At 41.3% G+C, this 10,207-nt stretch overlaps 1 long non-coding RNA gene across 1 annotated transcript in view; it reads right to left on the bottom strand.

Annotated features, from left to right (window-relative positions):
* LOC308090178 overlaps window positions 1-1,325 on the bottom strand; it is a 3,580-nt gene extending 2,255 nt beyond the window's left edge. The window contains exons 1-2 of the long non-coding RNA XR_013933592.1: window positions 1,278-1,325; window positions 746-805 (exon numbers count right to left, since the gene is read on the bottom strand). This is a non-coding gene — a long non-coding RNA (uncharacterized lncRNA). The remainder of the gene's footprint in view (window positions 1-745; window positions 806-1,277) is intronic.
* Window positions 1,326-10,207: the final 8,882 nt, after the last annotated feature.

Here is a 10,207-nt window from a genome sequence, read left to right as displayed (position 1 = left end):
TTTGGTTTATTTATTTATTTTTGTAACACCTATGGTTGTCTGTTAGAAATACTATTCCCAGAATTTTGTTTCGAAACAAAAATCTGGGAACTACCGCTACAGAACAAATGGTGCAGGGTCCTACATAGAGGGGGTCACCTACAGTAGGCCTATCACAAGGATATTTTGGAATGCAACAACATTATTAGAAAAGGTATGTTTTAACAAAAAAGAAAAACATAAATAATAAATATATTTCCGGTACATTTCTGATGTCTGCGTAATTTTTGAGTGCCAGGGATTCGTGACCAAGGGTAGAACAATTAATCAAACTAGTTATAATTATTATAAAAATTACTAACAATAATTAAAAAAATAAAATAAATTCGCTAGAAAAAAATGTTAATAGCTAAAATAGCAGATGTATAGCAGAACTACATGTGTCACATCGAGAAAGGAACTTTTGTTTAAATTAAAAAAGTTACACTGTAGGCCTATGACTTAAAATACAGTATATCAAGGTAAACGAATGTAGTATTTTTTCTGCATGTAATGTGGTTCAATAGTGCTCCTTCCCTCAGAATTATTTCATACAGTATGTATGTTTGATGAAAAATTACGTTTTATAATAAACTTTAAAAAAAAATGGGAACAGTTTTTACCATTCATATATTAATTGAGATAGTTCAGCTATCAATTTTCCCTTGAACTATTTGCAATAAGCGATTGATAAAATGGTGATATATGCAGATTTATTGAAACATACCTTGTGCATTTGCTGTCAGTGCCAGAGCTGTGATGATGATGTATATGGAGTCCATTTCTTCTGTTAAACAAAGTGAATAGAGCAAGTTCAAGCAGGTGGCTTAGCCAGTTAGTGCACAGACTGCACACTATGCTCCTTGTGACCGTGGATGGTTCAAATCTGAGTGTCTCCCCTCTCTGTCCGTGGTTTCCTGTTGCTCTACACTGATCTATCTGATCTAAAGCATACAAATGCTGAAATAAATGTAAAGAAAATGAAAAGAAAACCTTATAGATTTTAGTTTGGTGGTGTTTGTGTTTTTGGTGATCACTCAGTGATACAAACCTGTGTCTTCTGCTCAGAGCTAATGCACAATGTGTCTCCACCTGTCTCTACTCATATTCAATGACTGATTAAACGATATAGCAGGAAAATAATGTTCCTGAGCAGCCTCAGGTTAAAGGTCAGAGGATAAACCAACAGAAAATAAATGTGCAGAATAATACAATAATAATGTTTTTGTATTAAATGAAAATCTCTATAATGAACTTACAAGGGTAAAAGGTGGTGTTTTGTGTATTGGAACAGCATGGCGTTGAGGATGAACTGGCTCCCAGTATATCTCAAAGAACTCATCGAGCCCTATAAACCAGCCAGAACACCATTGCGTCCACAGTATGAAAAAATGCTTACAGCTCCAAGAAACCCCAAAAAAATTAGAACAGGAGGTAGAGCATTTAAGTTTCAGGCACCTCAGCTGTGGAACCTTCTCCCAGTCTCAGTCCGTGAAGCAGACACACTCTGTAAATTTAAGACTAGACTAAAAACCTTTCTCTATGATAAAGCCTATAGCCAAAGTGTCCCCACCCCCCCCCCCTTTTCCTCTCTCCTCTCGTCCTCTCTTTTCTCGTCCTCCCTTTGGTTGTGTGGGTTTGTGTCCCATTGGTACAATCGTAATTAACCCTGTATGGATTCACGCTCTAGTAAGGCCTGCCACTAATTCTACAACCGGGGACTTGCTCCCCGGAGTTTCTTTTATTTCCCACGTCGCAGGTCCATGGACCCTGCAGCTACGGCTCAATACTGTGACTGCGGACCGGGCCTCTCCATGGAGCACGACCGTGGATTTCTACTACCACATTACACTATACCACTACACTATACTGTATATTATCTTAACATTCTTTTATTATACCATTATATACTGCATACACACTATTGCTGTACTATATTATATTATCATATACTATCTTACACTATTATATTTGCTGCTAGTGTTATTGTTACTACTTGCACTGTATCTCTTTCTGTCTCTCCTCTGTCTGTCTCTCCCTCTCTCTCTCTTCTTTCCCCCGACACGGTCGAGGCAGAAGGCCGCCACCCTAGAGCCTAGGGTCTGCCTGACGTTTCTTCCAGTTAAGAGGGAGTTTTTCGTTGCCACTGTCGCAAAATTGCTTGCACAGGGTGGGATGTCGGGTCTCTTCTCTACATGTAAAGTGTCTTGAGACAACTTGTTGTGATTTGACACTTTAATAAAAATTGAATTGAATTGAATTGAATTGATGACTGCTACTGTAGCAGGGGTGGAGTCAAACACTATTGTGAAATATGAGGTGTGACATATGGTCTCTGTGGTAGGATTCAAAGCAAAAGTGTATTATGTATAATTCAATACTTAAGCAGGCACTATGAACAACAACGCAAACAATCCTGAGTTTTATATCCGTTAACACGACAAAGTATACAAATACTAGCAATGAAGCAACATTACGCTTTTAATGTTTATGGTCGCTGGCAGACAGACAGACAGACAGACAGACAGACAGACAGACAATTATCACTTTTAATCATGCACAATATTTGTGCAAATATATATTTGATCGGATATTTCTGGAAATAGAATAGATTTGTATTAACAGCAGGGTAATTGCAGTGAGTTAAATAAATGATTACCTGCACAGTCAATGGTTTATGAAATTTCTATAATTGCACTACTAAGATGATTACTTAACACGTACACCCAGGAGGAGCTACATCCTCTTAGCTTCTTTGTTTTGTGGTTAGAACAAGAACATTGACGCTTGTTTCCACTAGTATTGACTAGTGTAGATGCACTGTGTAAATGATGATGGGACCATTCGGCTTCACTTCTGGTGTTTTTGACTATGTGTATTAATTGTAAGACAGGTTCTAAATGTTTTTAAATTGAGTGCACTCAATCATTGAAACTAGACCATACCGATGCATGTATACGTATAGGTTTTCATATCACACATACAATTTACTTTGTTTACTGCAGAATGGGGGAGAGCATGAGTGAGAAAAAGAAAGAGAGAGAGAGAGACAGAGAGAGAGAGAGAGACAGAGAGAGAGATGGACGGATGTGGTAAGATAGTGGTAGATTGAGGAAGCTGGTGTGAAGACAACTCAGCGAAGTGTTCACCTTACCCATGATGCATTGTATTTAGTGATTGCATTTTCTTGTGATTAAAAGAGGGTTTTGGTTCAGCATAATAATGCTCCTTAAATTTCAATGTAATGAATTGGGACAGCTAAAATATAGCCTGTACACTCTACCGACTGAGCTACTTGGGCACTAACCACACCACTCAAAAGCTGAGTTAAGGTCAAAACCACCTCCTCCTACATTCTGCATGCAGATACCCAGTCTCACAGACACAGTAAATATAGACAGTGAAAGCAGTGTGGTTGCACTTGGGCCCTTTGGCTGGGGAGCAGGATAAAGAGCGAGCCCTCCAACAATGTGTTGGCCTGAGAATGGTCACACACACACGCACACACACTGAATCTGATTGAATTTTCCCCCATTATATGATTAGGAAGGCAACCTTGAACAAATTACTTACTGTACTCAAAATGCTGCATGATTTTGAATTGGAGTAGGCCTGTAATGACACATGCATGCATGTTCTGTGAGCATGACTATGTAATGTCAAAGCTATATAGCTAGTTGATACTGCATCAATACAAGAACAGCAAGCGGTATTGCAACATGTATGCACATTCTGAACAGATTTATCATTCAAATATCTATCGGTCTATCAAAGGGTACAATTTCAAATATAAATGTCAAAGATTGAGAGAGAGAGAGAGAGAGAGAGAGAGAGAGAGGAATAACTGACTTATGATGACAAATGAAAACTCCTAGTTCATCATATTCAGATCATCCAGTGGGATACTTTTCATTCGGAGCATTACAAGAACAAAATATAGCTGCAAGCAGCAATATGCGGGTTCGAGGGATAAGGCAAAAAGCGATATGCAACAATAGCACAATAAGACGTAGAAACAGAATAGATTGAACTTGAGACAAAGCAGCCCATGCAATTAACAAATGAGCATTCTCAACAGCTGAGCAGAGGGATTGTGGATAGTACGGAGGGGAGCAATTGGGGTTGAGAACCATAGACATATAAAGGTAGACGCCTCATTCGGCTCTGAAGCGTCTGTATCTCGGGCGCGCTTCCTGCTTCCGCAGGGCTGCCGTGTGCGTCACACACGCGGAAGTTCGGTAGGCCAATCAGAGGCAGGTGGGGGCGGGTCTTTTTGTAACCCAGCTCTTAACCCAGCTCTTAACCCTTTGAGAGGCAGCAGCTGACAGCTGTGCGCAGCATCTAGTTAGTTGGAACTTGGCAAACTCCACACTCTATTTGTGAAATTCAAATAAGAGACTGGTCCTTTTTCATATCAAGGTCCATTATTTATTCAGCATTTGAGTCACGGAACACCGTTTGATAAGCTTTAGCCTCTCACACCCAAAACGTAGAATATGTTATCGTTCGATAAGCTGTTGTCAAAATAACAATTGTTTACGTTCTCTAATTGTGTACTTGTTTAGTAAGTAATGCAGATGTTTAACAATTTGACTCTTGACAGTGTGAAATGTTATACTCAAGATTTAAAGATCTATAAGGGTCCATTTGGTTATTATCAACTCTCCATCATTTAGCTGGGTACCACCTGGAACCCCCTCAATGACCACTGGTGGTTCCCGGACCACTGGTTGAGAACCATTGCACTGACAAGTCCCGGAAAAGACGCACTGTGATTGGCCAGTAGTCAACGCACTGTGAGCGCTGTGATTGGCCAGTAGTCACTTTGAGTGACAGGTTCCCTGCGGAAGACGGAAGAGCCGCCGTGTATTGCGATACAAGTCGCCCCAATGAACTGCAGAGGCCAATGAGGTATCTAGGTTTCTAATATCTATGTTGAGAACCTCACTCATGGACACTTCAAACCATGGCCATTGACAGGAATCAAACCCTTGACCTTTGGGACTCATAGGCTGGTACATTACCAGCGCTTTACCGACTGAGCTATTCGATCCAGAGACAGACATGCCCTTTACAATGTTATTTGGCTAATGAAGGCTTAATTTTTTTACGTACAAACTTCTCTTCGACTGAGATTTTCAGATAATGGTCCATAGAGTGTGTGTAGAACATTTCATACAAATTGCTCAAAACTCCGGGCAGAAAAACTGGTTTAAGTGTCTTTCAAACTGCTCAAAATGGCAGAAGATCTAAGGGCGGAGCTTTCTGGTTGAAGAGACAGATGTGTTCCTCATGAGTCAAGGCACATGTGTAAGCAAGTGTCATGGCTGTCGGCCAAACGAGGCATGACTTATGCCTGTTTAACGTTTGGATTTTCAAACGATTGCTATAGCGCCCTCCTTTGGCCGATTGGAGTAAGATTGGTTTCAGTGATATTTGGAGTGACCCTCTACAATACTACAAAGTTTCACAAAAATATGAATATGCATTTATGTGTTAGGGGCAGGAGAGAGAGAGAGAGGTTGCTATCTGACAAGTTGTGAGATTGGCTATTTTCAGAATGAAGTATGTCATACATTGAAAATAACTCCTCTCAAATAAGCATTTCACGTTATCTTTAACAATTGCACATGTATTCATTGATACAGTCATGTTGTGTGCAATGCAATTGAAATGAAGTCTGCATGAGGTGCGACTTGAACCGGCGACCCTGTGGTTTCAAGGCAGATGGTTAAGCAATCAAGCCATTGGACCAACAGACCTGAAATGGTGAGAAAGGAGGTCACACAGATGACACAGTTTCACGCAAATTGCTCAGAAATCAGAGAGAGAGAGAGAGAGAGAGAGAGAGAGAGAGAGAGAGAGAGAGACGTTGCTATCTGAAAAGTTGTGAGATTGTAGATCGGCTAATTTAAGAATGAAGTATGTCATACATTGAAAATAACTACTCTCAAATAAGCATTACACGTTATCTTTAACAATTGCACACGTATTCATTGATTCAGTCATGGTGAGTCATGTGTGCAATGCAATTTAAATGAAGTCTGCATGAGGTGGGACTTGAACCGGTGGCCCTGTGGTTTCAAGGCAGAGGGTTAAGAAATCAAGCCATTGGACCAACAGACCTGAAATGGTGAAAAAGGAGGAGCTCACACAGATGACACAGTTTCACGCAAATTGCTCAGAAATCCAAGAGAGAGAGAGAGAACGACGTTGCTATCTGAAAAGTTGTGAGATTGTAGATCGGCTATTTTCAGAATGAAGTATGTCATACATTGAAAATAACTACTCTCAAATAAGCATTTCACGAAATCTTTAACAATTGCACATGTTGATATTGTCATGTTGTGTGCAATGCAATTGAAATGAAGTCTGCATGAGGTGGGACTTGAACCGGCGACCCTGTGGTTTCAAGGCAGATGGTTAAGCAATCAAGCCATTGGACCAACAGACCTGAACTGGTGAAAAAGGAGCTGACACATTTGACACAGTTTCACGCAAATTGCTCAGAAATCCTTGGTTTAAATGTTTTTCAAACTGCTCAATATGGCGTAAAATCTAAGGGCGGAGCTTACTGGTCAAAAAGATAGATGTGTTCCTCATGAGTCAAGGCACATGTGTAAGCAAGTTTCACGGCTGTCGGCCAAACGAGGCATGACTTTTGCCTGTTTAAAGTTTGCATTTTCAAAAAATTGCTATAGCGCCCCCAATTGGAGTAAGATTGGTTTCAGTGATACTTGGAATGACCCTCTACATTACTGCAAAGTTTCAAACAAATGTGAGTCTGCATGTATGTGTTAGGGGCAGACAAATCATTTTCATAAAACTGAAATATTCATTGGCTTATAAAAGCTTAACGTTTTCACTTATGAAAATCCGCTTGCTCACATCTGTCGGCATAGGTCCAAAGTTCATGTGTAAAACGTTTCGTGCAGATTGCTCAAAGATCCCAGGAGGCTATAGATTTTTTACTGTTTTTCATATAATTCAAAATTGTGGGAGATCTAAAGGTCAGAGGTCAAAAGTCAGTTGTTAGGCATGAGGAGACGCATGTGTCTATAGCCAGATTCCAAACCCGAAAATCTCGGCCACTCGCTCACTCCCACTCGGTCACTTCGACTCCAAACCGGATGTGCTAAATTCCAATTACTCAGTTGCTTCTTGGAGGAGGCGAGTGGAGTCGAGTGGAGGAGCCGAGTCGGCTCTCTACTTCCGCATTTAGCGAGTGTACATCAAGTGTAGGCTCGACGACTCTCCACAGCTCCTCCGCGGCAGACTTCCGCATCACGTGTACACGTTTCTTTTGTTTTTTCCCTTCTCCCGTGACGTATACATGGTCCTCCTCCACATGTGGCCACACAAACAATGCTTGAAACACGAAACCATGCCCCGAAAACACCGGCTGCCCCCCCCCCCCTTCGCCCCCGCCGATCACTTGCGCATCTCACACACACACACACACACACACACACACACACACACACACACACACACACACACACACACACACACACACAGTGTAAATTGACTGAAAAGACGCAACAATACGATATAAAGTATAATACAATTATATACATTGTAATATATTGTGCACACTTATTCTGTCTCAAAAGCTGATAGTTCATTTCTCTCCTTGCATGTCTCAATGCAGTGCATGGACTACTATAAATTACTGTGACAAAGATTATGTTTAAAATAATGTATTGTATTTATATATAGACTGAATATAGGAGAGGACACTTTACGCTTTAACTATAGCCGTATTCATTCAATTCTGAACCGATTCTTAAAATTTAAAATTCTCTATTAGCTGTGAAGGGTCTTCTTTCGTGTCTATCAGTCATGATTTATTTCGCTATCAAACAATATCAAGCAAAATCACAAAATCGTCTGAGTTTTTTTCTTTTTTCTTCGTCCCAGAAGTGGGGTATCGCCCAAACTCTCCAAACCCCGGACATTTGAAGGATTTTATAAACCCCCCCCAGACAGCCCCCCAAAAGAGGACATGTCCGGGGAAAAGAGGACGTATGGCCACCCTGCATGAATGATGTAATTCAGAGTCAGACATACTCTGTAATATACGGTGGCTGTTATAAGCAGCAGTGCCGTGCGGGACTGCTGCGGGGGGTGGGGGGTCTGGGGACTGTAAGAGCAAAAAGAGGGACGGGTCAGGATTTAATTCATAAATGTTTAATCATCCTGGCGCTTCGTTCACTATTTCAGGAATAAATGGCTTTGCACAAAATGTTAACTATAAAGATAACAATGTGGCCATCCACATTGATGAATTGTTTATTCTTATATTCTGTATTATTCTATACCTGCATATTATTCTATACCTGCATATTATTCTATGCATGTATATTTTCATCCACGGCTCTGGTCCAGCTGTTTGAGACGTCATAAGTGATCGCGGAATTTTCTGGCGCTTTGAAATGACGGACCCAGTGCAGTCCGATCCTTTGACGGCAACCACTCGACCACTCGTCCTCACAAATAATCCTCGGCTCCTCGCAGGGGCGGGGCTTAGGCGCGAGTGGAGGAAGCGAGGAGAGTGAGCGAGTGACCGAGCTTTGGGGAATGGAATCTGGCTTATGGAAGTTTCATGGCTGTAGGTCAAACAGGGCATGAGTTGTACCTGTTCAAAGTTGGCATTTCCAATTGAAAGCTACAGCGCCACCCTTTGGCCAATGGTTGTGAGTTTCGTGTCTTCGCCGTTTGGCATAGCCCTCTACCATATTGCCGAGTTTCGTAAAAAGTGACCACACGGTTAGGCCAGGACAGAAAAAACGTCGGAAGAATAATAGTGAAAGCCAAAAGATGCAATAAGGCTTCGAGCCTTATAGGCCTCGAACCCTTAAAAACAAAACAAAAACTATAATTCCAGAGCCCTTTTAGCCAGTAGTAGGGTAGGGTAGACCATTAATAAATCCGTCCCTAGCCGGATAGACTGTGAGCTCCAGCAACCAACTGACCTTCAGTAGCCTACTCTTACATCTTGTCTTTGTTTTTTTTGTTAGTTTTTATTTGTTCCCCCGTTTTTTTCTTTTAGTACCAGGTTGGTCACAGACAGACCAAGCTGGTCTAATGCAAAGTGTTTTGTCTCATTAGGTTGATGGTTATTGTCTGTGTGGAATCTGTGTTTATCTTTTTGTTTCTTTTGTTTAGGACCAGGGTTGGGGACCCAGGCTTGGCACTGCACCCTCCGGTGGTGGTCGTAGCCCTGTGGCGATCCACCCTTTCTTTGTGTGTGTGTGTGTGTGTGTGTGTGTGTGTGTGTGTGTGTGTGTGTGTGTGTGTGTGTGTGTGTGTGTGTGTGTGTGTGTGTGTGTGTGTGTGTGTGTGTGTGTGTGTGTGTGTTTGTGTGTGTGTGTGTGTGTGTGTGTGTGTGTGTGTGTGGTTGCTGCGGCTCGTGAACGCAAACGCGAGCCAAACGCGAACCACATGGCAATTATTGCCATGTGGCTAATTGTGAAGCTCATACCAACACAATGTTTTCAATTATGTTTATAAAAAATATATTGATTTCATGCTTTTGTACTTGATCATGCCTCTGCCTCTATCATTAAATGGACAACAAACCATGGATAGCTGGACCCCTGAATGGGCAGTGGTGGACAGTAACGGAGTAAATGTACTTGAGTACTTTGAGTACAGATTCTGAGGATCTGTACTTTACTTGAGTATTAGATTTTTTTGATACTTAGTACTCTTACTTGAGTACATTTCCAAGACAAATATTTTACTTTTACTCGAGTACATTTCTAGGAAGGCTGTAAAGTACTGAGTACTTTTAAGCCCACTCCACATCCACACCAATGATTCGCCATGCAACTCCTTGCAACATGCAACTACTTGCAACCACTTGCAACCATTATCCCCAATGGCAGTTGCAAGGAGTTGCATTGGTGCGGTTGACCTTAAAACATTTTTGTTGCAAGGAGTTGCGACTAGTTGCATTGGTGCGGTTTGGCCTTTAGGTTGGCAATTTATTTTTCTTCCCTAAAATGCAATTGGCCTATTTTCTGCTCTCACACTAGCTGTGTTTCTGGCTTCCCCCTCGCCTCTTTGTTACAGTACATCTTGTATAGGTGTATAGGAGTAAAAGTATTTAGTTCTGGTTCCTCAGTCATTACTATGTTTTTATAGGTGTTTCTGCAGGCTTTGTATAACGTAGTGGTTCTACAAG

Source organism: Gymnoscopelus braueri, assembly GCF_963280865.1.
Source record: "Gymnoscopelus braueri genome assembly, chromosome: 8".
NCBI classification, from domain to species: domain Eukaryota; kingdom Metazoa; phylum Chordata; class Actinopteri; order Myctophiformes; family Myctophidae; genus Gymnoscopelus; species Gymnoscopelus braueri.
Note: the sequence above shows the minus strand (reverse complement) of the source record. Positions and strands in the feature narration are given on the sequence as shown.